Here is an 8,260-nt window from a genome sequence, read left to right as displayed (position 1 = left end):
TGGACTCTATGTTGAAAGTTAGCAATTTGAAAAATGAAGAGTTCATAAGTTTGACCGATAATTGACTTTGGATTTATTTGACTCTAATTGTTGTTCCAAAACTTGGGATAGGTTCTTGTTGTTGTATGGACCTTGTATGCAAAGTTTGGTTGAGATCCAAAGGGGTTAGGTATGAATCGGATGCTTGGTTGGAAGTTAAGAAGTTCTTGAACTTAAGAGGAGTTTAACTTGTGGTTTGATCTTTGATTCATAGATGTAATAATTTTGTATGTGTTTGAAGGCCTTGGATATGTGTGGGTAGTGTTGATGTACTTGTTGGATGATTGGACGGGGTCCCGGGTGGCTCGGGTGAGTTTTGGACCACCCGGAGCATGTTTGGAGTTGAAAAATTGTGCTGGTTTCAGTTTGTTCATCACGATTGCGGAGCAAGTCTCACAATCGCGGAGAGTAATTTGGAGCTGGAGGCAGTTGTCCTTCGCGTTCGCGTAAGGGATACTACATTTGCGATTTGGGTGCTGGGAGGAAGCCTCCATGTTCGCGTTAGGCTGGTCACGTTCGCGGAGCGGCTGGGCAGGTAAGCCTTCGCATTTGCATGGGCTATTATCGTATTCGCGATATGCGCGGAGATGGAAATCTTCACATTCGGGAAGGACTGGACGCGATCGAAGAGCGTTATTTTGGGTTGAGGCAATGTTATGCTTCACGAATGTAGTACATTTAAGTGAGAATTTTGGGATTTTAGCTCATTCTCCCATATTTTGAATCCTACACTTGGAGAGGGACGATTTTTCAAGGAGCTTTTTATACTATCACGACCCAAACCACCAACTGATCGTGATGGCGCCTAACACACTTGATAGGCAAGCCGAATATAACAATAAGTGATCATAATAACAGAAATAGTACAAATTTACAAGTCTAATGCCGATAACATAAATAACTGGGTCGAAATGCAATAATCCCCCAGAACTGGTAAATATAGTGTCATGAGCTCTAAACAGAAGTACAAGTCTGGAATATTGTCTGAATGAAAATAATAGTGCTAAAGGAAAAGATACGCTAAGACTGTGGTCGAGATGCAACTCTATCTCGTCTCTCCAAAGCTAAACTCAGCAACAAGCCTCAGTTACTGGTGACTCGGTCCAATACTAGATCTGCACAATTAAATGCAGAGTGTTGTATGAGTACGACAGACCCTATATACTCAATAAGTATCATAACTAACCTCGGTGAGGTAATAGAAGCAAGGCTTATTAACTCGATATTCACTTGTACAGTTCATAAATGTAAAAAGTACATAAAAATAATATGATCAAGTTAGGAACCGCAAATAAAATTACCTTGGTGCACACAATAACTTAGCTTACTCTAGTCAGTCAACAATCTAGCATATAAAGAAGATATGTATATATAACTTAAACAACCAAGGAAATTGCAAGTAAAGAAGAAATGCAATAATCATAGCTAGTCTTTCCTCATACTGCGTGGAGACCATCAAGACAAAAACATGAGAGGGTGACCCAAGGGGGATGGATCATTATCCACACATTGCACGGACAACTTACGTATTGCACAGACAGCTCACAGGCCAATAATATCAAATGCACGGATAACTCACATGCCAATAATAATAATAATATCTCAGATTCACACGGACAACTCACGTGCCAATAGTAACAGTATCTCAGATCAGCACTGACAACTCACGTGTTGCACGGACAACTCACGTGCCAATAGAAATAATATCTCATATCCTCACGGACAACTCATGTGTCAATAATCACAAATGCACGGAAAACTCACGTGCTACCAGTCCAATCCATACACACAGAAGGTAGATATACAAGATTACATGTACATGATCAATTAATATCAATCATACTCTAGGAGAGTTATAACTCATATGCTAAAGTATATACAAGTGTAAAGTGTGATATCATAGCTCAAATCAGGCAATTTCATCACGAAAGTAGCAATTATCAGGTTCAATCAGGTTTTAACCTCTATGTAACCTAAAACATGGTTCAAATGACTCACATAAGGGGTACAAATATAAGAAACATCACAGCATGAAGTTTAGCAATCAATTGAAGCCATATTATAGCCTAAGCACAACCCCGAACATGAACAATGCCCCGGTGCATGCACATGGGCCAAACCCCACACATGTGTGCCACCCATAGCATGTAGCTATCACAAATAACTCAGGCAACTAGTGCCTCAATAAAGTTTAGGTAAGATATTGTCACGTCCCGACCTCGAGGAGCGCGACTGGCGCTCAACCGAAATAACCCGGTCGAGCAAGCCTGCTAGATTTCCTTTTACCCAACTGACCCATAAATAAAGAGAATATAAACTTCATTTATTAACACCAAGAGGGTTCATGAACAACACTAATTCCATCACCATTAGTTACTTCATTTATAAAGTCTCAAAATACACACACTTTCATAGTTTGAAGTGGAACATGTAATACACATACGACATTACTATCTTAACTTTCACAGTACCAACCCACAACCCACACCATATCTACAGAGCCTCTAATAGATACAAAAGAGTACTATGATAGTGCCGGCAACAAGGCATCGACTATACCTCAAACACAATACACAAGGAACAAAAGATACATGAACCCGAAATGAAGTGGGGCCCACCAAGTCAGGTGGGAAAAGGGTATACCGCTATCACTGATCAATATCTCCTGCTGTGGAACCACCTGCATCCATTGAAGATGCAGCGCCCCCGGCAAAAAGGATGTTAGTACATATGGAATAGTACTAGTATGAATGACAAAACACCCTCTCAATAGAACGATTAATAATACAAGCAAGAACAATCATAATATCAGTGGAAGCCTCAAACAACATCAAACCTCAAGTTAGTACCAATATAGTGTTCAAATAAATTTCCATATCTTAAGTTGGGAGATCCTTAGTACAAATATTCCACCATTCACAATACCACCATACCTTTAGCGCGGAGTTCGATCATGACCCGATCGGCTAGGACGTCTCATACGAGACATCAACTATAATCACAATTTTATTTACAATTTCCAGCACAATCACCACCATGTGTGCGGCATGGCGTCCGATCACGACCCGATCATCTAGGCCGTCTCACCATAATGATTTGTGGATCGACATCATCATATTCTACCAATCATCTCATTTCATACTTCTTTCACATCTTTTCATTTAATTGGCACTAGTGGCCACAATTATAAAATCATTCTTGGCACGTCGGTCGTATTAAGTATTTCATGTTCACCTTTTTCACATTCATATATCATCATCATTATCAACAACAAGGAGTTTTAAATCAAGGTTTTTAGTACACATGTGAGCAATTAAAATTCTTAGGCACATAGAGATTTTTCACAAAATTTGGCATAATAGCCTTCGTTTGAACTTGACTTGAAGTCGAAACATTTTTAATGCACAACCCATACTTTGAAAACATTCTCAAATGATAACATAACATGATAAAAGCATTTGGGATACATATTAAACATATATCTTTCAACACAAGCTTATTCGGAATAGCCAATTTTATAATGAACAACTCGGGACTTACATAAATTACATGAATACTGTGGGATTCAATTCTAAGAGAGGAGTTTAGCCAACATGCCTCGCTTTGAGCTTTATTAAATTACTACAATATTCCAGAAATCTCAACAACTTCAATCTATTTAGAAACATAACAAAATTGAACCATAATTAGGAAGAAGTTCACGGTTTCAACTCATTTGAGCATTTTATCAAACACTAGATGCGCAAATTGGTTACAAGGATCTTCCACAAGATTTCTTTCACTTCACAACCTAATCTTTACCTATTTGGGCTCAACAATCTTCCCACAAACCTTATTGGTACATGCATGTATACATAATACTCTCACACCCAAGAATCATACTTCCAATCACTCATCTTTTACCCCAGACTTGAAATTGAAGACTAGGGTTAGAACCTTACCTCTTGAGTGAAGATCTCGTGAGATTTCCTTGTTGGATTTCAAAGCTTGGACAAGATCTTGATGAACAAAGCACTTAACTCTCTCTATAACACTCTCACTTCTCTCTAAAAATATCAGATTTTTGCCTTCAAAACGAGCCCCAAACGCTATTTATCAAAATGGGGTCGGGTTATAAAAATCAGAAAATGGACCCTTCGATTCTAAGTCTGCGATCGTAGAGTTGACCGCAAAGTTGATGTGCGGCCCGCAAAATGGACTGCAGAATTGATCTCCAAAAACTGGGTTGTTTCGGGTTGGGTCTGCAGCAGGTCTGCGACCCGCGGACCTGTTTTGCGGTCAAATAATGCACTGCAGACATGTTTTGCAGTCGCATAATGTACCGCAAAACTTCCCTCCAGAAATTTCCATGATTATTCTTCGATGTATTGTGCGATACGCGAAACGATTATGCGGCCGCATAATGAACCACATAAAGTTCCTAAAATTAACTCAAATTTCTGCTTCACTCTGCGGCACTTCTGCCAAAAAATTTCATCAACAATTTAGTGCATTCTTCAATCCAAAAAGTCTATACCGCGGCGAGCTTGTGAGCCGCGAAGAATCTCTACAATCATCAACACATAAGTCTACCTCGGCACCACGAAATCCCAGGTTTTCGGTAAGATTTTTACGGGGCCTTAGCATAAGCTGTACAAATGATACATAATTCATAGGGAACAATTTCATATAACGATTACATAGCTATTCAAACAAATAAGGTTACTTCTTCATTTCTTCCTCGGCCTCCCAGGTGGCCTCTTCAACCTGTTGGTTTTGCCATAACACTTTCACGGAGGCAATTTCTTTATTTCTCAACTTTCGGACTTGCCGATCAATAATACAAACTGGAATCTCTTCATAATTCAATTCTTCATTAACCTCAATAGTCTCAATCGGAACAATGAGTGTCGGGTCTCCAACTACTTTCTTCAACATAGACACATGAAATACTGGGTGCACTAATGATATCTTAGTGTGGTAGCTCAAGCTTGTACGCCACCTCACCAATCCTCTGAATGATTCTGTACGGTCCGACATACCTCGGACTCAATTTCCCTTTCTTACCAAATCGCATTACACCGTTCATGGGGGAAACCTTCAAGAATACCCAATCATCTTCTTTGAACTCCAAATCCCTACGACGAACATCTGAATAGGACTTCTGACGACTTTGAGCAGTTTTCAACCGCTCCTTAATGATCTTAACCTTCTCCATATCCTGATGCACGAGGTCTAGTCCTATAAACTCTGCTTCCCCAGTCTCGAACCACCCAATAGGAGATCTACATATCCTACCATATAAAACCTCGAACGGTGTCATCTGAATGCTAACATGATAACTATTGTTGTAGGCAAATTCTATGAGTGGAAAATGATCATCCCAGCTACCTTTGAAGTCAAGAACACAAACGCGCAACATATCCTCAAGCGTCTAAATAGTCTGCTTTGCCTGCCCGTCAGTCTGTGTATGAAAGGTTATACTAAGATTCTCCTGAGTACCCAAAACTTGCTCAAATTTCTTCCAAATATTAGCCGTGAATTGTTCCCCCCGATCAGAAATGATAGAAACTGGAGTGCCATGCAACCTGACTATTTCTTTGATATATAACTGAGCATACTGTTCTTCTGTATCGGTAGCCTTAACCGGCAAGAAGTGTGTTGATTTCGTGAGTCGATCCACAATCACCCAAATCGAGTCAAACTTACGAGGAGTGCGAGGTAGTCCTACCACAAAATCCATATTAATCATTTCCCACTTCCATATTGGAATTTCTATGTTCTGTGCCAACCCACCGGGCCTTTGGTGTTCGGCCTTCACTTGCTGACAATTTGGACATCTCGCCACAAAGTCCGCTACATTCCTCTTCATATCATTCCACCAATATACTTCCTTAAGATCATGATACATTTTTGTAGAGCCCGAGTGCACGGAATACCTAGAAGTGTGAGCCTCGATCATTATTCTCTCCCGGAGACCATCTACATTTGGAACACATAGACGCCATTGGTACCTTAGTGTACCATCACCCATGCCAAAAGAAAGGTCCATGTTCTTATGTTTATGAATCCACTCTTTCAATTGTGCCATCAATGGATCGTTGTATTGCTTCTCCTTGACTTCCACAACAAGTGATGATTCATCCCTATTTTGCACAATCACCCTTCCTTCACTAGAGTCCGCAAGGCGAACTCCCAAACTAAACAATCGGTGAACTTCCTTGGCCAATGGCCTTTGATATGCCTTCAAGTGTGCTAAACTACCCATAGATTTACGGCTAAGAGAATCCGCCACAACGTTAGCCTTCCCTGAATGATATAGAATATCAATGTCGTAGTCCTTGAGTAACTCAGGCCATCTTCTTTACCTCAGATTCAATTCCTTCTGCTTCAAAATATATTTATGGCTTTTATGGTCCGTGAATATATCCACTTGGACCCCATATAAATAATGACACCAAATTTTCAATGCAAATACCACCGCTGCAAGTTCTAAGTCATGCGTGGGATAGTTCTTCTCATGATTTTTGAGTTGCCTAGAAGCATAAGCGATCATCTTGCCATGTTGCATCAATACACACCCAAGTACGATTCTCGAAGCATTACAATATACTACAAACCCATTTGTGCCCTCTGGTAGGGTCAACACCGGTGTCGTAGTCAATCTTGCTTTCAACTCCTGGAAGCTCCTTTCGCAAGCATCGGACCATTGGAACTTAATTGTCTTCTGCGTCAATTTAGTCAACGGAGAGGCAAGAGTAGAGAACCCCTCCACAAAATTTTTCTAATACCCAGCTAAGACTAAGAAACTGCAAATCTCTGTTGGAGTTGTAGGCCTCGACCAATTCTTCACAGCTGCAATCTTCTAAGGATCAACCTTAATTCCTTCACTAGAGACAACATGACCCAAGAATGTGACAAATTCAAGGCAAAATTTACACTTTGAAAACTTTGCATATAACTTATGTTGATATAGGGTTTGCAGAACTATCCTGAGATGATCAAAGTGGTCCTCTTGACTTCATGAATATACAAGAATATCATCAATGAACACTATCACAAAGGAGTTAAGAAAAGACTTGAAGACTCGATTCATAAGATCCATGAATATCGTCGGGACATTCGTTAGCCCAAAAGACATCACCAAAAATTCAAAGTGCCCATATCGGGTTCTAAAAGTTGTTTTCGAAACATCCTGATCCCAGATCTTCAATTCTGATACCCGAATCATAAATCAATTTTGGAGAAGTACTTAGCACCCTGCAATTGGTTAAATAAATCAGCTATCCTTGGCAATGGGTTCTTATTCTTGAATGTGACCTTGTTGAGCTGCTGATAGTCGATATACATTCTTAGTGACCCATCCTTCTTCCTTACAAATAGAACCAGTGTGCGCCAAGGTGACACACTCGGCCGGATGAAACCTTTCTCTAATAAATCCTTCAATTGTTCCTTTAGTTCTTTCAATTCTACCGGTGCCATCCTGTAGGGTGGAATAAATATAGGTTGCATGCCTGGAATCAAATCAATCCCAAAATCAATCTCCCTGTTTGGTGGGATCCTAGAGAGCTCTTCCGGAAAGACCTCCGAACATTCATTCATAATTGGCATAGACTCAAGTGTAGGTGCCTCCGCATCGGTGTCCGTAACCCGGACCAAATGGTAAATACACCCCTTGTTGATCATCTTCATGGCATTAAGGTAAGAAATAAACCTACCCTTTGGTACCACATCATCCCCTTTCCACTCAATAACTGTCTCATTTGGAAATTCGAACCTAACGGTCTTGGTTTGGCAATAAAGCTTGGGAAAACATGAATAAAGCCAGTCCATCCCCATTATTACATAAAAATTGACCATCCCAAATTTAATGAGATCGGCCATGGTCTCTTGACCACACAACGTGACAACACAATCCTTATAAACCCGCGCCACCAAAATAGACCCACCAACCGGAGTAGATACAGAGAACGACTCATGAAGTTGTTCCGGTTCGATCCCAAACTTCATAGCAACATAAGGAGTGACATATGACAAAGTGGAATCGGGATCAATAAGAGCATACACATCATGAGATTGGACAGTCAATATACATGTGACAATATCTGGATAAACCTCTGAACTCTGGCGACCCACCAAAGCATAAAAATGGTTGGGTCCTCCTGAACTCTGTGCGCCACCCCTAGCTGCACCACACCCTGCGGTTGCTGGGGTGCCTCGAGCTGGAGGAGGTGTTGCATAT

This window comes from Nicotiana tabacum, chromosome 17 (genome assembly GCF_000715075.1).
Source record: "Nicotiana tabacum cultivar K326 chromosome 17, ASM71507v2, whole genome shotgun sequence".
NCBI lineage: Eukaryota > Viridiplantae > Streptophyta > Magnoliopsida > Solanales > Solanaceae > Nicotiana > Nicotiana tabacum.
This window is presented reverse-complemented; position numbering follows the sequence as displayed.